We start from the raw sequence: 22,298 nt of genomic DNA on the forward strand, positions 1-22,298 counted from the left end.
GTGCCCGTTGAGGGATTAGTAAGAGGACATTATAGCATGCTGATGCCAAGACATGCCTACTTTTTATTGACTTCTCAGTAGATTTAACATGTGTATAGTGCATCGACTTGAACCATTGTTAAAAGTTTTTCTCGAAAGAAAAAGGGCATATTGCTTGGATAAGCCATCACATTTAGTGATTAGTGAGGACTCAACATCTGGGAACCCCACTATTCTGAAGTAAAGGACCACAATGCTGGTCTACAGTTACTGCCTGTGCAGAATACTACAGCATATGGACCTAAAATCTGATGTGCCGCAGTTTTCTTCACATTGAGGGGATGGGAGCTCCAGAGTGCAGGAAGAACTTTAGAGTAAGGTCCAGGAGGGAGGGCAAACCCTCACTGGTCAGTAAGTGAAGTCATAACTTACTGTAGCAATATGTTCTTAATTTCTTGTAAAGTCTTCTAAACCTCTTAATGAGCAATAAAATATCTTTGGTAGAAGGTAACACACATTATTTACATTACGGTGATCACACATAGCCAAAAGTAGTGGACTGCCATGGTATGACCCTGCTCATTGAACCCTCTAAGCCTCTATCATTTGCCTTATCTGCCAGTATAAAGCATGGCCATGTAACATTACAATGTGATAACAGAGATTGTAAGACCAAAAATGACACACACCTAACCAGATCAGCCTGTTACCATGCAGTGTAGATCCAGAGGAAGTCAAAAACTCCTCCATGAGGTTTAAGCCAATTTTCTTCATCTTAGGGAACAATTTGCTTCTTGATTCTAACTCAAAAAAATCCCTAGATCATTGACCCCTCTCCACAATTTATTAACTGTAGCCTGTGTGGACATGTCACTGGTAAGGTGCTAAAAGGAGTATAGATCCCACCCCGGCTGCTAGTTGAGTGAGATGCTGAAAATCAAGGAAAGCTGGGCAGAATAGAACTGCTGAGCTGTTATTTAATAGTATTAGGCCTGGATTTTAATGGAATAAGAGGTAGGTTGGCATCTGGTCCAGTAAGGGTCTTGTCCCCACTTGGAATCCCAACCTAAATCCTTTATGGTAAAAAGTTTACAAAGAAAGCGAGTGTACTACTGTGCATTGCTTGAATAGCTGTGCTATGCCATTTAATAGCTACTCTGTATAGCTAGTGCCAAGCCGGGCAGGTATTTATTTTGTGTTCTTTATGCATGATGTTGCTTATGATGATGATTTCTGGAACATTCATTGATAAAGAAAGCCAAGTTGAATTTAACTTTGAACTTGCCGATTGACTGTGTCATCACATGCTTCCTTCTCTGTTGGTTGAGGAACTTCTTTCCTCTGGGTGTAGAGGATGCCCTTTGTTATTCTTTCTGTCTTGGGTTTGTTTCAGTGAATTGTTTTACCCCTGTTTACTGCTATAGTAGGCAATTTAGGGGCTTCATTATGAACATATACGTGTTACATTTCTTAGCGCAGATGTAAATATTCTACAATCACAACCAGGAAATGTATACATTGTCAACTATAACTGTAAGCTTCTGTGAATGACCATTCATGGATGAGATTTTTGACTCTAGGGCTGTTTTGATTTTTCACCAAATTTATGGAAAATGAAAGAACATCCAACTTTTTTGACTTGCATGTACTCTGATTGATCAAAGTGCCTATTCACATGCAATAATTGGTGAACATGAACTGGGCCTTTCTATTATTTCTACACCGACCCGTGGCTGCAAGCAAAATTATGATCTTCTCACCTTAGTTGTAGCCTTACACTGTTTACCTTGCACCTCCGCAATCAGCGCACATAATACTTGTAAGTCCTGTCTTCAAGTCTACTCTGAACATTCAAGGTCTCTTAGGATAAAATGACACAAAGTAATATAGTCAAAAGTTACAAAGTAAATAAACCCACAATAAAGTAAAATAAACCCACAAACATGACAAATGGGTGTGGTTTCGCAATCCGACCTCTATACTGTTGAATTCGCAAAATTCCTAGCAATGGATTAAGAAATCTGTTTCTGTTATAAGATATCTTGTGATTGATGTTAGTGGTAGTGCCTCCAGCTCTTCCCTTCTCTGATGATTTCTGTGTTCACTCTGAGCATCTTCCATTGGTAGGCGCAAGTTCCATTGCCGGCATTCTCTACCATGTGTAGAAATGTATTCTGGACCATAGGATTTCTTAAATTAATAATTTTAGCACTTAAATGGATATTGAGGTCCACTAGCTTAGATCAACATTATGCATCCTAGACCTCTTGTGCATTGGGGGACATAGTTTAATAGCCTTTTTGTCTGATATCTACCGTATTTTTCGTCATATAGGACGCACCGGCGTATAAGACGCACCCAATTTTTAGGGGCAAAATCTAAAAAAAAAGATTTTGAACCCAATAGTGGTCTTCAACCTGCGGACCTCCAGATGTTGCAAAACTACAACTCCCAGCATGCCCGGACAGCCGTTGGCTGTCCGGGCATGCTGGGAGTTGTAGTTTTGCAACATCTGGAGGTCCGCAGATTGAAGACCACTGCAGGAGGAGGTAATACTCACGTGTCCCCGCTGCTCCGGACCCGTCACCGCTGCCCTGGATGTCGCTCCATCGCTGTCGCCGTGTCCCCGTCGCTCCGGAACGTCTCTGCTGCCGGCCGGGTATCCTCGCTCTCCGTCGCCGCCATCACATCGTTACGCACGCCAACGCACATACGCGACGACGTGATGACGAGGAAGGAGAGTGCCGGCCATGCAGGGGATCCCTGAACGGAGAAGACACGGAGGAGGCAGGTAAGGTCCCCCCCGGTGTCCTGTAAGCACTAACCCGGCTATTCAGTCGGGCTGTTCGGGACCGCCGCGGTGAAATCGGGTTAGTGTCACTTTCGCTTCAGACGCAGCGGACAGCTTTGATCGCCGCGTCTGAAGGGTTAATACAGGGCATCACCGCGATCGGTGATGTCCTGTATTAGCCGCGGGTCCCGGCCGTTGATGGCTGCAGGGACCGCCGCGATAGGGGTGTATTCGCCGTATAAGATGCACCGACTTATACGGCGAAAAAAACGGTATTTGGCTGTGAACCATTGAAGTAGCTTTGATTTGTTTCACTCTATCATATTTACCGTGCAGTGATCAGGCAGGAAGAAATGCGTCGGACCACAATCAATGTACATAGTGTTTTTTTTTTTTATTATTTTATGGAAAGTTGGCCCTTATTAGAGATCAGCCTATATGAGAACTTTTCATTTAAGCTACCACCTTATTATCTGAAATAACTAGCATTGGGTGTATAGGCATTGCCCTGCTTTAAAAACTCACATAAAAAAGAACATCGCAGAGGCACTCCTTCCGTCTGTGGTCTTCATTGCAGGTGAATGCACGGCATAGCCATGTTCTTTTCTATGTTCTTTTCTATGTGAGATTTAAAGTAGATGCTGCTTTCTGTTTGCTGAAGAGCACTGGAGTTGCAGCTCTATATAGTCAATGCCAGCTGATTTCTTTGCACCCTGGATTGTCATGCTTTATGTCCCCCCCCCCCCTCCTATGTTTATTGTGTTCTTCCTCACTAGTTGTTAACCCCTTAAGGACGAGGCCCATTTTGGCCTTATATTGGTACTCCAGTGGAAAACTTTTTTTCTAAATCAACTGGTGCCAGAAAGTTAAACAGATTTGTAAATTACTTCTTTAAAAAAAAATCTTAATCCTTCCAGTACTTATCAGCTGCTGTAAGTTCTTTTCTTTTTTAATTTCCTTTCTGTCTGACCACAGTGCTCTTTGCTGACACCTCTGTCCATGTCAGGAACTGTCCAGAGCAAAGGAAAGGAAATTCTGAAAAAAAAACTTCCTGTGGATCATACAGCAGCTGATAAGTACTGGAAGGATTAACATTTTTTAATAGAAGTAATTTACAAATCTGTTTCACTTTCTGGCACCAGTTGATTTAAAAAGAAATGTTTTTCAGTGGAGTACCCCTTTAACCCCTTAAGGACCCAGGGTGTACCTGTACGCCCGTGGGTATTACGGTCCCTGCCGTACGCCGGGCAGGAATGGACCGGGATGACTGCTGATATCTATCAGCAGGCATCCCGTACAAATGCCCAGGGGGGTCAATTCAGATCAGCGATCTGCAGCGATTCCGGGTCATACGGGTCTCCGGTGACCGGGAAAATAAGGGGCGATCGGGAGTGTCCAAGACACCCATGATCCCCCTGAAGGGATAGGAGTGAGGTGGCAGGGGTGCCACCCCTCCGATCCCTGCTATTTGTTGGTCAGAAGCGACCGACCAATAGCAGATCGGGGGAAGGGGGGGTGTAAGTCCGGTTCCCCCATTCTGCCCACCCACAGTAGTGCGGAGAAACTGTCCTGTGACCTGCGCCGGAGGTCATTTACCATTGGGTTCGGCGGCAGCGGGCGGCTGGCTCCCTGGTGCAGACTACGAAAGCCAGTGAGTTGCCTAGCAACACCTGGAGGGCTACAGTATGGAGACCACTATACAGTGGTCTCTAAACGGTAGCCCTCCAGAGGCTGCAAAACTACAACTCCCAGCATGCCCACACAGCAGTTTGCTATTTTGGCATACTGGGATTTGTAGCTTTGCAACAGCTGGAGGGCTACAGGTTGGAGATCACTGCGTGGTGGTTTCTAAACCTTAGCCCTCTAAATCTTGCAAAACTACAACTCACAGCAAACGGCTGTCTCACCATGCTGGGAGTTATAGTTACGTACCTCCAGCTGTTGAATAACTACATCTCCCAGCATGCCCTTTGGCAATTAGTACATGCTGGGAGTTGTATTTTTGCAACAGCTGGAGGCACATTGGTTGTAAAATACTGAGTTAGATAACAGAACTTAACTGAAGGTTTTCCAACCAGTGTGCCTCCAGCTGTTGCAAAAGTACAACTCCCAGCATGCACGGTCTGTCAGTGCATGTTGGGAGTTGTAGTTTTGCAACAGCTGGAGGTTTGCCCTCCCCATGTGAATGTACAGGGTATATTCACACGGGCGGGTTTACAGTGAGTTTCCTGCTTCAATTTTTAGCTGAGGCAAATGTTCCGCTGCAGCGCAAACTCCTAGCGGGGAAACTCACCATAAAACCCCGCCAGTGTAAATGTACCTTAAAAACACTACACTACACTAACACATAATAAAGGGTAAAACACTACATATACATCCCCTTACACTGTCCCCCCCAATGAAAATGAAAAACATTTCGTACGGTAGTGTTTCCAAAACAGAGCCTCCAGCTGTTGCAAAACAACAATTCCCAGCATTTCACCAGTGTTTTAGTGTAAACAAATGAAACATTTTACACTAACATGCTGGTGTTGCCCCACACTTTTTTATTTTCACAAGAGGTAAAAGGAAAAAAAAGACCCCCAAAATTTTTTACGCAATTTCTCCTGAGTACAAAAATTACTCATATGTGGGTGTAAAATGCCCTGTGGGCGCACAACAAGGCTCAGGAGTGAGACCGCTCTATGTACATTTGAGGCCTAAATTGGTGATATACACAGGGGTGGCTGATTTTACAGCGGTTCTGACATAAACGCAAAAAAATAAATACCCACATGTGACCCCACTTTGGAAACTACACCCCTCATGGAACGTAACAAGGGGATAGTGAGCCTTAACACCCCACATGTGTTTGACAAATTTTCATTTAAGTTGGATGGGAAACAGTCATGTAGAGCCATGTACCACCTCCACTTACCCCAATGTACGTTTTGCGCTACTGCGCTTCGTCAGGGGGTGTGGCCGCCACGCTCCCTGAGGAAGCGGAGTAGCGCGAAACATACGTTGGGGTAAGTGCAGGTGGTACATGGCTCTATATTGGGGATTTATCCTTTATTTATGCTTTTACATCTTGAGCTCTCTCTGTGTTGGGGTTTATACATACCCTCTTTAGTGTGCTCTCTGTGATTGTAACCGTGCATATATATGTACCTGTTTACATCCATGCTTCCAATGTATGTGTCTGTATCCCCTGACATGTACTCAGTTCTGTGCACTGTTTCTATTTATTGTTTTTAAAGAAATGTTTTTCTAATGTATTTTCAATAAAGCTATATATACTTATTTGCATGCTTTTTTGTGTTGCTAAGTATTTATATTGGGTGGCTAAGAACATGTGAGTGTAAAAAATGAAGATTTTGAATTTTATCCTTCATTTTGCTGCTATTCCTGTGAAACACTTACTGAATGTAATTTTGAATAATTAGAAGGGTGCAGTTCTTATAATGGGGTCATTCATGGGGTATTTCTAATATGAAGACCCCTCAAATCCACTTCAAAACTGAACTGGTCCCTGAAAGATTCTGATTTAGAAAATTTTGAAAATGTGACAAAAACGCAGCAATTTTAGATTATTTTATTTTTTTAAGTTTACACCGTTCCCCTTATGGGATAATTGACAATATATTTTGATAGTTCAGACTTTTACGCAAGCGGCAATACCAAATATGTTTATTAATTATTTGTTTTACGCTTTTGGGGGGGTCAAGTGGGAAAAACTGATTTTTTATTGGGGGAGGGGATTTTTCTGATTGTTTTTTTTTTTTTTTTTTTTACATATTTTACCTTTTTTTTTTTTTATTTACACTTTATTAGTCCCCATAGGGGATTATTTATAGCAAGCATTTGATTGCAAATACTGTTCAGTGCTATGCATAGGACATGGGTAATCTTCTGCTTTGGTATACTCGATCTCAGACCAGAGCAGAAGACCTCTGGAGACGGACGGAGGCAGGTGTGGGTGATCCGATCATCCATTTAAAATACCGCAATGCCGCAGATGCCGTGATCTGTATTTATCATGGCATCTGAGGGGTTAATGGCAGACATCCGTGCGCTCACTGATATCCGCCATTACCAGCAGGTCCCTGGCTGCTGATAGCAGCCGAGACCTGCCGTGCATGACGCGAGCATCGGTTCGGTGCTCGTGGTCATGGCGGTGCGTAAATGTACATCATGGTGCGTTAAGTACCATGGCACTATGATGTACATTTACATCCATTGTCGTTAAGTGGTTAAGTTAGGGTACAACACCATGGTTGCAGACACCCCGTTAAGAAGGTGGGTTTCCCACAAAGCAAGGCTAGAAGGGACCTGGGTACACATCCCTTCCTCTGTTCCTCCCCCTCTGATTTCATTTTTAATTATGTCCATGGGCCATTATGATTTTATATATAGCTTGTACAAAGTTTTGTATGCGTTACGATCTATTTAGAACCTTTGTGGACACTCCCATTTTTGAATGGTATGATTAAAAGCTAAGTTTTCTTTTTTCCTTATTTTTCTTTGATATAAATTAACCTTTTTGGTGATTTTTTGTTTGACACATATCTGATAAAGTTTGGTACCCAGGTATAGGCACCAATTTGGTGAAAAATTAGTAACCCCTTAAAGAGTATCTTTCATGATCTTGTTAAATTTTAGAATCCTCCCAGTTCACTGCCCCCATCATGATAAACCACCCCCTGCCTTAATTTTTATAATTTTTTAGTTTTCCACCTTAATATTGCTCTGTATTTTCTGCTCAGTCTCAATCAGATTCACAGACTGGGAAGGGGCGTTACCCAGCACGCATTACATCATCTGAAGCCATACAGGGGAGAACTTCCTCCTTCACTCTGCTACACAAAGCCCAGACTAATTCAGTGTGAGTGAAGCTACGATGGGCTAGGGCTGCAAATCCCCCCCCCCCCCCCCCCCAACACTCCAGGCAGCATTTCCTGATTTTGGCCTCTTGCCAGGCCAGGAGTCCAAAGTCTGTGCAAGAGATGAGTGGGGGGGGGGGGGGGGGTTGCTTTAGATCAAGAAGGGAGACACTTAGTGGCAGCTTTTTTTAAGAACAAATAAAACATAGAAAACTTCATTTTTTTTTTTTAAAACACAGTACATTTGAAATATTTTGTATTTACCATAAGCAGTGCAATAGCAAAAATTAGTTTTAATGACAGTACCCATTTAATGTATTCTAAGAACTTCAGCAACTATGGGAAATTTATTGCCACAGCTTTATCATAAGTTCTTATTACAATGTAACAGGTATAACTTTACAAGACAAATGTGACAGCAATGTAATGTGCTGCCTGATGGATGCACAGTGCAGGCTGTAGGGGATTCTGTTTTTGTCACTGTCTCCTTATAAATGAAAGACACATTTGGCCTTATATCATAATCAGGTAGATGTCAAGGTCTAGCACAACTGTAAATGGCAAAGCATTACCCGGTGCCAAACGCACATCAGGATGTAGAGCTTGCGGCATGTAAGTGTTATGACAGGGATGGCAGAGAGGAGATTATATTTCCATTGTTGTTTAGTGAATACAATGATTAACGGGCCAAAACCTGAGTGCAAAGCATACACAGAGAGCAGGGGATTCCACTTGGGTAATCTTTGTTTGTCTTCTCAGTCAGGTTAATGGTTTTCCATAAGTGCTTAGATGACAGCAAAGAAAATTGACCTAATATTCCATTGATACACAACCAGAATCCAAATAAAATAAGTGGCGTACGAAGCAGAAGCAAATTATGTTAATAAGACTGACATGACATGCATGAGCATAGCTCAGAGATAATGCAATAATAGCCTTGTGTATACATTGCACTCATTATACAACATTTGGCTTATTAACACAGAATGTGAAGACAGTCGTTTCACAGATGCCATGGCGAGAGGCTGCCATAGCAATCTGATAGGGAATTACATTTTTTGGAAAATATTCTGTAACAAGGTAAATAGGACTTTGTGGGGAGATTTATCGAAAGTGTCCCACCTTAAAGGGGTACTCCGGTGAAAAACAAATGTTTTCAAATCAACCGGTGCAGGAAAGTTAAACAGATTTGTAAATATCTTCTATTTAAAAATCTTAACCCTTCCAGTACTTATCAGCTGCTGTATGCTCCAAAGGAAGTTGTATAGTACTTTTCAGTCTGACCACAGTCCTCTCTACTGACACCTCTGTCCATGTCAGGAACTGTCCGGAGGAGAAACAAATCCCCATAGAAACCATCTCCTGCTCGGGACAGTTCCTGACATGAACAGAGGTGTCAGCAGAGAGCACTGTGGTCAGACTGAAAAGAACTATTCAACTTCCTCTGGATCATACAGCAGCTGATAAGTACTGGAAGGATTAAGATTTTTAAATAGAAGTAATTTACAAATCTGTATAACTTTCTAGCACCAGTTGGTTTGAAAACATTTGTTTTCCACCGGAGTACCTTTTAAATTTGCCCGAAATGCCTATTGTGACATATCAAACTCAGATTTTGTTTTATAATGTGCTCTTGGAAACATTTGATATGACAAGTTTTAGGCAGGTTTCTTTTAAGTGTATTTTGCATCAGTATTACAACCATTTTTTGCAGACTGTAATACTGATCTAATGTTATTTTATGGGGCTAATTACGTTGTCATATAAATACATGCATACAGTGTATTGGGAAGTCTTTAGACTCTCTTTTTCCCATTTTGTTATGTTTGTTGAAAAGGAAAAAGTTAGATTTTACATGGACATAAGTATTCAGACCCCTTACTCCGAACATAGTTGAAGCGCCTTTGGCAGCAATTCCAGCCTCTAGTCTTATTGGTGCCAGGTTGGATGTGGACAATTGGCAGACAGACATTTTCATTTCTCTAGAGAGGTTCGGTTGGGTTCAAGTGACTGCTCTGGCAGGGCCACGCAGGGACATTTTCAGAGTGGTCCCAAAGCCAATTCTGTTTTGTTTTGGCTGTGTGCTTAGGGTCATATGGGGGCATTTATCATTGTGTTTCAAGCGTGGTTTTATAACATTGATTTGTCACTATTTAGGCACTGCACTGCACCTTAGGCTATTTTTTACACTTTTCCGATTTACACCTTTTTTTTTTAAAGAACGCACAGGCCAGATGTTAAGGGTTAGTCTTGTGCAGTGGTAATGAATTCATCATCTGCGACTGTCGCAAAAAAGTCTTTGTGACCCACCATGAAACAAAAAAATTGACTAAATCATACACACCTTAGTAAATGCCCCCCATTGTCCTGTTGGAAGGTAAACCTTTGGCCAGGTCTGAGCTCCAGAGCAGGTTTTCATTAAGAATTTTTCACAGTCTATGAGTCCTTTAGGTGCTTTCATGTGTCTTTTATGTGTCTTTTACTGAGGAGAGGCTTCTTTCTGGCTACTTTTCCATAAAGCTTAGATTGATGTAGTGCTGCAGAAGGTTGACCTTCTAGAAGCTTCTCCCATCTGCACACCAGATCTTTAGAGCAGAGCCAGAGTGTACATTGGGTTCTTGGTCACCTCTCTTACCAAGGCCTTTCTCCCCTGAATACTTAGTTTGGTGGGACAACCAGCTCAAGGAAGAGTCCTGGTGGTTCCAAACTTTTGCCATATAAGGATTATGGAGGCAATTCTATCCCCCTCATGGCTTGGTTTTTGCACTGATATACAGCAGTTAGACCTTATATAGACAGGGTTGTGTCTTTCCATATCATGTTCAATCCACTGAATTTACCACAGGTCACTACAATCAAGGTGAAGAAACATCTCAGAGATGATCAAGAGAAATGGGAGGGGCCAGAGCTAAATTTCAATTGTCATAGCAAAGGGTCTGAATACTTATGTCCATGTGAAATTTTAGTGTTTCATTTTTAATAAATTAGTAAATTTTCTAACATTGTGTTTTCACTTTGTCATTATAAGGTATTGAGTGCAGATTAATGGGGGAATAATGAATTGTATGTTAAACATTAAGCATGTCCTACTTTTATCCTTTTTTGCAGATGGAATACACCAATTGAAGTCATAGGAGAGGGATTCAAATGTGGATACATTTGTATGAGTTCAGTATTTGATTTGTGTTGCATCTGTATTCCATCTATTTAGCTTCTGTTTTTCACAGTGTAGTTTCCTAAATAGAAGACAGGCCATCAGTATTTACTGAACATTCAGATGCAATAGCGGGTCAGGCTCAGACTGACTTAAAAATTAAGGATTGGCACTGTTACTGTTCCAGCAATCACTAATTACTTGTTATTCACCATTAAAGAGGTGCCAGAGAGCATCAGAAGGGCCGTGACATAGAAGAGTAAGGTAGCCCTTTTATTTTGTCATGCACCACAGAAAAAACATTGAAACCTCTTTATCATGTAGGCTGGAAACATTATTAACCCCTTCAGGACGGAGCCCATTTTGGCCTTAAGGACCGGAGCGTTTTTTGCACATCTGACCACTGTCACTTTAATCATTAATAACTCTGGAATGCTTTTAGTTATCATTCTGATTCCGAGATTGTTTTTTCATGACATATTCTACTTTAACATAGTGGTAAATTTTTGTCGATACTTGCATCCTTTCTTGGTGAAAAATCCGTAAATTTGATGAAAAATTTGAAAATTTAGCATTTTTCTAACTTTGAAGCTTTCTGCTTGTAAGGAAAATGGATATTACGAATACATTTTTTTTTGGTTCACATATACAATATGTCTACTTTATGTTTGCATCATAAAATTGACGTGTTTTTACTTTTGGAAGACACCAGAGGGCTTCAACGGTCAGCAGCAATTTTCCGATTTTTCACAAAATTTTCAAACTCAGTATTTTTCAGGGACCAGTTCAGGTTTGAAGTGGATTTGAAGGGTCTTCATATTAGAAATACCCCATAAATGACCCCATTATAAAAACTACACCCCCCAAAGTATTCAAAATGACATTCAGTAAGTGTTTTAACCCTTTAGGTGTTTCACACGAATAGCAGCAAAGTGAAGGAGAAAATTCACAATCTTCATTTTTTACACTCACGTGTTCTTGTAGACCCAATTTTAGAATTTTTACAAGGGGTAAAAGGACAAAATTTTTACTTGTATTTGTAGCCCAATTTCTCTCGAGTAAGCACATACCTCATATGTCTATGTAAAATGTTCGGCGGGCGCAGTAGAGGGCTCAGAAGGGAAGGAGCGACAAGGGGATTTTGGAGAGTACGTTTTTCTGAAATGGTTTTTGGGGGGCATGTTACCTTTAGGAAGCCCTTATGGTGCCAGAACAGCAAAAAAAACCCACATGGCATACCATTTTGGAAACTAGACCCCTCGGGGAATGTAACATGGGATAAAGTGAACCTTAATACCCCACAGGTGTTTCACGACTTTTGCAAATGTAAAAAAAAAAAAAAATTTTACCTAAAATGCTTGTTTTCCCAAAAAATTTTTATTTTTAAAAAGGGTAATAGCAGAAAATACCCCTAAAAATTTGAAGCCCAATTTCTCCCGATTCAGAAAACACCCCATATGGGGGTGAAAAGTGCTCTGCTGGCGCACTACAGGTCTCAGAAGAGAAGGAGTCACATTTGGCTTTTTGAAAGCGAATTTTGCTCTGGGGGCATGCCGCATTTAGGAAGCCCCTATGGTGCCAGGATAGCAAAAAAACCCCCACATGGCATACCATTTTGGAAACTAGACCCCTCGGGGAACGTAACAAGGGGTTAAGTGAACCTTTATACCCCACAGGTGTTTCACGACTTTTGCATATGTAAAAATTATTTTTTTTTTTTTACCTAAAATGCTTGTTTTCCCCAAAATTTTACATTTTTAAAAAGGGTAAAAGCAGAAAATACCCCCCAAAATTTGTAACACAATTTCTCCCGAGTACGGCGATACCCCATATGTGACCCTAAACTGTTGCCTTGAAATACGACAGGGCTCCAAAGTGAGAGCGCCATGCGCATTTGAGGCCTAAATTAGGGATTGCATAGGGGTGGACATAGGGGTATTCTACGCCAGTGATTCCCAAACAGGGTGCCTCCAGCTGTTGCAAAACTCCCAGCATGCCTGGACAGTCAACGGCTGTCCGACAATACTGGGAGTTGTTTTGCAACAGCTGGAGGCTCCGTTCTGGAAACAGTGGCGTACCAGACGTTTTTCATTTTTATTGGGGAGGGGAGGGGGGCTGTGTAGGGGTATGTGTATATGTAGTGTTTTTTACTTTTTATTTTATTTTTTGTGGTAGTGTAGTGTAGTGTTTTTAGGGTACAGTCGCACGGGCGGGGGGTTCACAGTAGTTTCTCGCTGGCAATTTGAGCTGCAGCAGAAAGTTTGCGGCAGCTCAAATTTGCAGCCAGATACTTACTGTAATCCTCCGCCCATGTGAGTGTACCCTGTACGTTCACATTGGGGGGGGGACATCCAGCTGTTGCATAACTACAACTCCCAGCATGCCCGTTGGCTGTCGGTGACTGCTGAGAGTTGTAGTTTTGCAACAACTGTAGGTACACTGGTTATGTATCACTGAGTTTGTGACCTAACTCAGTGTTTCACAACCAGTGTGCCTCCAGCTGTTGCAAAACTACAACTCCCAGCATGTACGGTGCATGGTGTAAGGTGACTGCTGAGAGTTGTAGTTTGCAACAGCTGGAGGCACACCGGTCGTGAAACACTGAGTTAGGTAAAAAAAAACTCTTGAGTTTCACAACCAGTGTGCCTTCAGCTGTTGCAAAACTACAACTCTCAGCAGTCACCGACAGCCAACGGGCATGCTGGGAGTTGTAGTTATGCAACCAGCAGATGCACCACTACAACTCCCAGCATGCACTTTAGCTGTTTGTGCAAGCTGGGAGTTGTAGTTAGACAACAGCTGAAGGTACACTTTTCCATAGAAATAATGTGCCTCCAGCTGTTGCAAAACCATAAGTCCCAGCATGCCCATAAGGGAATGCTGGGAGTTGTGGTGGTCTGCCTCCTGCTGTTGCATAACTACAGCTCCCAGCATGCCCTTTTTGCATGCTGGGAGCTGTTGCTAAGCAACAGCAGGAGGCTGTAACTCACCTCCTGCTGTTGCTTCATCGCTGGACTGTCCCTCGCCGCCGCCGCCGCTGCTCCTGGGGCCCCGATCCCAACAGGGGCGCCGGGGATCGGGGTCCCCAGCACCGGGGGTCGTCTTCCCGCACCCGCTCACGCCCTCCGGAAGAGGGGCGGAGCGGGTGCGGGAGTGACACCCGCAGCAGGCGCCCTGATTGGTCGGCCGGTAATCCGGCCGACGAATCAGGGCGATCGTGAGGTGGCACCAGTGCCACCTCACCCCTGCAGGCTCTGGCTGTTCGGGGCCGTCAGAGACGGCCCCGAACAGCCAGTAATTCCGGGTCACCGGGTCACCGGAGACCCGATTGACCCGGAATCGCCGCAGATCGCTGGACTGAATTGTCCAGCGATCTGCGGCGATCGCCGACATGGGGGGGCATAATGACCCCCCTGGGCGATATGCCGGGATGCCTGCTGAACGATTTCAGCAGGCATCCGGCTCCGGTCCCCAACCGGCTAGCGGTGGGGGCCGGAATTCCCACGGGCGTATGGATACGCCCTCGGTCCTTAAGGACTCGGGATGCAGGGCGTATCCATACGCCCTATGTCCTGAAGAGGTTAAAGGGGTACTCAGGTGTAAAACTTTGTATTTTTTAAATCAACTGGTGCCAGAAAGTTAAACAGATTTATAAATTACTTCTTTTAAAAAATCTTAATCCTTTCAGTTCTTTTTAGCAGCTGTTTGCCACAGAGGAAAATCTTTATTTTTTGAATTTCTTTTTTGTGTTGTCCTCAGTGCTCTTTGCTGACACCCGATGCCCGTGTCAGGAACTGTCCAGAGCAGGAGAAAATCCCCATAGCAAACCTATGCTGCTCTGGACAGTTCCTGACACGGACAGAGGTGTCAGCAGAGAGCACTGTGGACAAGACAAAAAAGAAATTCAAAAAGCAAATAATTTCCTCTGTAGCATAAAGCTGCTAAAAAGTACTAAAAGGATTAAGATTTTTTTAATAGAAGTAATTTACAAATCTGTTCAACTTTCTTGCACCAGTTCCTTAAAAAAAAAAAAAGTTTTCTACCGGAGTACCCCTTTAAGTGTACAAAAGAACTGAAGTCCCTCACCTGTATAAGAAAAATAAGATAAAACTGTTTATACCCACAATAGGGGTATAGAAGATTCCTTTACTAATAATATAACTTTATGCATTTCTCTTATACTTAAAGGAGATCTCTGGCAAAAATTAACTTATACCCTATCCCCTGGATACTCCCTAATTCATTTCTTTGGGTGCAGCCAGCACGCACTCCGTTCATTTCTATGAGAGCAGCAAAAAGACCCGAGTACTGGAAGACGGCAAGCACTCCACACTGAGAGAGCCGGGGTCCTGTCCTGGAAGCCCCCCGCGATTAGTTACTTATCCCCTAGCCTGTGGCTAGGGGATAAATATATTTTTACCAGAGTTCTCCTTTAAAGCCCTTGAGTAGATTGAAATGGCCACAGCAGTCAAAGGACAGCCTACGTAGCCCAAGCCATATTAGCACTCTCCTCTAACATCAAAAAGCCAAAACCATAATTTAGAAAATTATTCTTGGACTGTCACCATCAATGCTATTGTGCAGTGCATTCTTCATTCCTTATACTTCTCCACAAAATAACTCCAGTACCTTTCCTAGCTTTTTTTTTTTTTTTAGTTATTCCTGCTTTATTTTTATTCTGATCTCACCTTCATACTCCACTTTTCCATACTTCTGATCCTAATCCAAAACCACTCCCTACTGTCACAACATTAACCCCTTAAGGACCAGGCCCATTTTGGCCTTAAGGACCAGACCAATTTTATTTTAGCATTTTAGTTTTTTCCTCCTCGCCTTCTAAAAATCATAACTCTCTTATATTTCCATCCACAGACCCATATGAGGGCTTGTTTTTTGCATCACCAATTGTACTTTGTAATAACATCACTTATTTTACCATAGAAATGTAATGTACGGCGCAACCAAACAAATATTATTTATGTGGGAAAATTGAAAAGAAAACCGCAATTTAGCAAATATTGGAAGGTTTTGTTTTCACGCTGTACATTTTCCGGTAAAAATGACATATTTTCTTTATTCTGTGGATCAATACGATTAAAATGATACCCATGTTATATGCTTTTCTATAATTGTACCGCATAAAAAAAATCTCAAACCATTTTAAGAAAATTTGTATGTTTGAAATTGCCCTATTTTGACCAACTATAACTTTCTCATGTTTCTGTATATGAGGCGGTATGAGGGCTAATTTTTTGCGCCATGATCTTTAGTTTTTATCAGTACCACATTTGCCTAGGTTTTACTTTTTATACATTTTTTATAAATTTTTTTTTAATAAAATGTGACAAAAAAGCAGCAATTTTGGACTTTTTTTTACGTTTACGCAGTTCACCGTATGGGATGATTAACAATATATTTTAATAGTTCAGACTTTTACGCACACGGCGATACATAATATGTGTATTAATTATTTTTATTACGCTTTTTGGGGGGTAAAATGGGAAAAACGGACGTTTCACTTTCAGTGTGAGGTACCTCACACTCTTGAAAAAGCCAGTTCCTACTGGCGAAACGTTGAGTCAGAGGATAATAGATTTTAGCTCAATCCCTGTTTCTGAATATGAATGGACCACGGATGCGTGATGCTAAGTCTGTAGACGGCATCAGAGCAGAGTACTGCAAACACATCTCCGCGGTCATTACATCCATGCATAGGATGCCATAGAACTGAAATATAACAAATAAGGGATTGTAATTTTAATCACACACTCAATTTTAATTGAGCACCCTTAATTATTAGTTGTAAAAAGAATAAAAGTTAAGTTTTAGACCGAAGGGTTTTTATTCAGGGTTTCCCTGAGGGGACTCACATCCCCAAGGTTGTCTATATTATTCCATCATATAATAAAACAGATAAGGGGCCAGGAAGAGAGAATACTCCTAGACTCGGGGTGTTCAATGCTGTGCAACAAGCTGACAAGACCATCCTAAGAACAGCTGGACTCTCACTCTCATGGACTGATACCATCATTCTGTAAGAACTTCATCTTTTGTTTTCTGAACTTGCCTTGCTAAACTCTTTCATATTTTTGTAACTGTATGTCATTTGTTTATTTTTATATATATAGCACTGTGATACCTTTTATCAGATTAAATGTTTAATTAATCAGCTCTGGTCTTTGATCTCTAATATATGAGCTCACCTTTCTGTAGGCAGCTCTGGTGGAAACACATTTATCTAAGGGTTAATTTGGTGACTTGCTGGGACTAGTAGTGGATACCCAGAGGTCTGGCGGCTTTAACCCTTGCACCATCACACTCTCTCTAGCGTCTTAGCTAGACCGATAGGGTGTGATCGTGACAGGGTGTTTACAGGATTTTGTTATTGAAGGTCTATCCATAGGTCCTCATTATTCTATCAATAAGGTTCCCACTCTTGGCACTTCTATTGATCATCAGATTAAAGGGACCATTGCTTTCAGGCAAGTGCTGTCTCTTTTGCCCTACGATGGGTTTCAATAAATCATTAAAGAGGTTATCCAGGAATAGAAAAACAGAGCTAATTTCTTTCAAAAACCGCTCCCCAACTGTCTTGAGGTTGGGTGTTGTCCTGCAGCTCAGTTCCATTGAAATGAATGGAGCCAAGTTGTCATACCACACACAACCTGGGTACATACGTGGAGCTGTTTTTGTAAGAAATTTGCTCTGCTTTTCTTTTTTTGGTTAACCCTTTAAGAAAAAGATAAGTATTCATTGACTGAAAAACTACATGTGTGCAAATACTTACATCAGGACTCAGTTCTCCTCACACTTTCTTGGGCCAGCAATATGGCGGAGCAGGCCCTGAGAGTCTAGCAGCTGGCAGACATGTTGGTTGTAGACCACTCCTAGATCAACAGCGCATGCAATGTAAACCCTCTCTACACATCTACCAACAAAGCACAAATCATCTTGTAAGTTGAGAGTTTTAATTTCAATTTGTCTCCCATACAAAACCACAACACCGGCCCAGACCGAGGCTTCTGAAACATTTTTAGCTTGATCAAATGATGAGAAATTGCCTGTCCCGGAAGAAAGCATTAAATATTCATCTCTCTGGCAGATTGGCAAGACCAGGAAGCATTTTGTCTATGTGAAATGTAACCTGAATCTTCTGATTTCTATTGATAATTCATTATATGTTTCTGCTATCTGTCTTCAGCTCCAACGTATGCTTTTTACTATAATTATTTTATAGTGTGCTACCTAACAGCATCCTGAATATACCAATTGTGTCTTCAATAATATTATTCTGCCATCAATCTTATGGGAATGCTTAAAAGCTTTCTCTCATCCTCTCACTTTAACTCATGTATTATCTGAGTTTTACATTAAATGGACAGTTTTAATATCTCCTGACATGTCAACCTCTTTTCTGCACATGTAGCTGCTAATTTAGTACTTAGCCGCTTCCAGAATCGATGGTAATGCCGTTAGCTGCGCGCACCAGGGCTCAGGCTCTTTGCTTTTAATCTGCACAAGGAACTTGGGCAAAAGAAGTAAAACAATTTGGACAAATGCGAAATTCACTGATGCAATTTGTGGATAAAATTAACTTTGATTTTTCATATATACATTTAGGGCGTATCTAAAGTTTTTCTCTTGAAATGGATGTGCAGGCCAATATAGAGTCACAGTTTTTCTTTTATTATTTTGTCCTACATAATTCACATTATATTGATATGCCATAACTGACTGATCAGTTATGGCTCATTCACACTATGAAATCTGATGCTGTCTGGAGTGAGTGCCGGAAAACCAAGCTAGCGCCAGGACCATTCAGAATGTGCTGGCTCAATAGATGGCAATGCATTTTAGAGGGAATTTTGCAGAAAGAATTAACATGTTCATTCTTTTGGTGGCTTCTAGGGTCCAGAATTTCCATAGTGTGAATGGTGCAGCAGAATCCCATTAGGAACAAAGGCTGCTGCACCGTATTTTTCAAGTGGAATTCCCAGTGGAAAGTCCATAGTGTAAATGAGCCCCTTAGGATCTATAACCGATCACCATAATATAATGTCATTTACTGAAGGGGATTGGGTTGTGTCGCAGAATCTTCATCACACAAGACTGGAAATGGCAGTGTTTAAAATAAAAATTGGAGGGACAGTCATACTTTACTAGCACTTTAGCCCGGGCCAAGTAGTAAGTAAAATAAGTACTTAGAAATATAACATAGCTTAATATGGTAGGAAACTCATTAATGAGAATCTGTCAGCTGAATTTTTTGGTTAGAGTGGCATATACTCTTGGATAGCTGTTATGGTTTAAAACATTCTGTACCTTTCCTGTTGATTGCCAAACCTATGAAGTCACCTTTTCATTGCTCCGCCAAGTGCCACAGAGGCGGAGCTATGTTGCTCATTTCACACATTCCTCCTTGCATGCCCTCACTTACCAGACCCTCCTTGATTGAGATATATAGGCCTCCTTGATTCTTGGCTGAGAAATAAAAAAAGGGATTTTATAAGTTCGACAACCACTATCAGCTACAGGAATGGTACAATTCACTTTTATACCCTAACAAATATCTAATGGTGTCTGCAGCTTTTTAGTAGCAAATACAGCTGACAGATTCCCTTCATAGGAGCTTTCCCTATGGCACTTCCTAAATCCCTTATACATTGAGGGATCCAAGGTAAGGACTTATTTTAGCTGTACATATCTGTTTTCCTTCAAACATCCACATATAAAAGACATTTGTTGGCCATAACAAGAGGAATCGATTCTTATTTCTTAAAGTGATACATATGTCAACATGTGCATGATTTTTGTGGGAGCACAAAGTTCAACTCTCTTTAATACAATTTATGGAAATATCTTACTTATACTAGTAGTGCTATTCATTCTTCAAAAACATTTTTAATCTGCTTCTCCTCAAATAGAACCTTTAATAACCCAGCCAAAAATGAAGGCCAATAAATTATGCCCCTAATTTGACATCATTTCTTTTTCCTTGTGTCCTCTGTGTCACATTTGCTTATCTTACCATAAGACAAGGCTTTCTCTGGCTTTTGCTAAATACAAAACCAAGATGCTTGGGGAAATCCAGATAGGTTAGGTCTTCACTCATCGAACCATTGCAGGCAGTAATCATTGTGTCTCTGATTGATGGAGTGGGCTTCTATCTGATGCATTACAAGCAGCCCATTCATGAGCACATTCCCTTCTGAAAGGAGTCACATGTCCCTTTAATTCTAATAGTGTCATATTACTTTCTTAACTGAGTTCATCAATGTGACAACCCAGCTTGGAGACCTTGCCAACCAACAGCATGTACCTCACTAAATCCATAAATGTAACACTAAAATATATTGTCAGTCTATACTCTATTCCTCATAAATTGTAAGCTCTTGCAAACAGGGCCCTCACTCCTCTTGTTTGAATAATTCTGTTTTTATGCAGTCTCTAATTTCTGTATCAAAAAGGGCGAGTGAGAAAGCCCCCCTCTATACATACTATATGCTCAAATCAAGCAGACAAGACAAGGGTAAATGTTGTGACTGCGATTAAGAGTAGTCCTTGCTAGAAACACATCAGTTTAGGACTATAAAATTGCCTATACACATTTTAAATGTCAATAAAAAAAGAAAGTGGATTTTAAGGAACTATCCAAGGATCATGCTTCTTTTTTCTTCTGTTGCTGTTGTAAAAAAGACAGCCCCTTTCAAGGTTCTATTGCTTAGGCTGTAGCATTTGTTTTTGATAAAAATTATGTACTCTCAATATGAAAGTGGTTGTCCAGCCCCACAACATTTTCTGTGTATGGGCTAAGGCTAGTGTAAAAATGCCAAAAAGTGACACTTACCTGCCCTGATCCCCCACTAAATCTATTCTCAACCTATACACTAGAACTTTGTGGGGCTGGACATCCCTTATTATTGACTGTTGCTTTCTCATGAGGTGGAGAGCCTCCGATTGTAGAGGGTCCAACCTCTCGGATCAACACTGATCATGAGATAAGTGCTTTGCTATCTTCATTTAACCACAACAGAGGCACCAGAGGGAACCTCTGTTTTAATGACTTGGGGGGTGGTTAAAGCAGTGGGACCCCACTTATCACAGTTTGTTAGGATTGACCTGGGGTATGGAAAGAGACTGATGGGGCAATGTACTAGACACTGGATTTTCTTTCTGGGGTATTTTGTATTTGTATTTTGGGTCCCTTCTTTTCTTTGTAATCCATTGGTGGAAGAGATCCTAGTTCCATTGCTCCAGCTAGGAAAGTATAGCGCCCCACCCAGGGGACTACTTATGGAGTGGCAGGGGTAATTTACAAGCTTCATATCCTTAAGTACCCAAGGATAGGTTATGGTTTTCCTAATTAGGAATGTTTGTTCTTTAATTGTACTGGATTTTATCACAAAGGTAGAGAGATATAATAAGAATGGCTTGAAGATCCATTGAGGTACAAGGGGCCAACAACATATTTCTGTTCCTGGAATCATCTAATTTATAGGATACCCGATTTCATTTTATTTTCGTTGTAAATAGTTATTAAAGGGGTTATCTGCCATAAAGTGATTTTAGTACGTACCTGGTAGACAGTAATGGACATGCCTAGGAAGGATCTGCGCTTGTCTTTGGGCTAAATGACTATGTTGTGAGATTACCATAACAATGTGGCTAGCTTTTTGTGAACTGGTATTTCCTGTTTGACTTTTCTTTTTTACCTACAAATCCCATAATTCAATTTGCCTCCCTCCCACACATCAGTCACCCCACCCATTGAATCATAAATGAGCTGCATCCATTCAAAAGACCTGTGGTTTCCAATCAGAGTGCGTACAGCTGTTGCATTAGTTGCAGAATGATCTCTCTCCCACCAAGCGATCCCTCCACTCACTGAAGCAGACATGTTCTCTGTCATCAGCTGACTAGTGAGTCAGGTCTCGGACACATTGCAATCTGGGAAAAATCCGAGACAACAGTCATTTTGTATGCTGTTAAAGATAAATATTGGGGTGAAGATCACAGAAGAATTGTGAGAAAACCATCCCACACAGGTACAGACCCTATATTATGAACTACAATAACTTTATAGCCCCTGTAGCACAGTGAAATAAAAAAAATTCCTGGAATACCCCTTTAATTCTTAAACAATAAAAAGTGGTGTTTGAAGCGTATTGCTCTATTCTGTACCATTCAGTAGCATCTCTATACTGATAACACTCAGCTCTATACCTTTACCCATGATATCGGTCCCTGAACTACTCAGAAATACGAGTGACTGTCTCTCTGCTGTCTCAAGCATCACGTCCTCCCTAAATCTGAAACTAAATATTTCTAAAGCAGAACAGCTTGTATTTCAATCATCAAATAAACTGCCCAAACCTGCTTTGACCATCTCTGTGTGTTACTACCATAATTCCTGGGCAGAAAGATCGCCATCTTGGGGTTATGCTATTCTCTTTATGTATCTTTTGCTTCTGATATTCAGTCCCTATAACATTCCTGTCACCTGTACATAAAA

This window comes from Hyla sarda, chromosome 6 (assembly GCF_029499605.1).
Source record: "Hyla sarda isolate aHylSar1 chromosome 6, aHylSar1.hap1, whole genome shotgun sequence".
In the NCBI taxonomy this organism is placed as follows: domain Eukaryota; kingdom Metazoa; phylum Chordata; class Amphibia; order Anura; family Hylidae; genus Hyla; species Hyla sarda.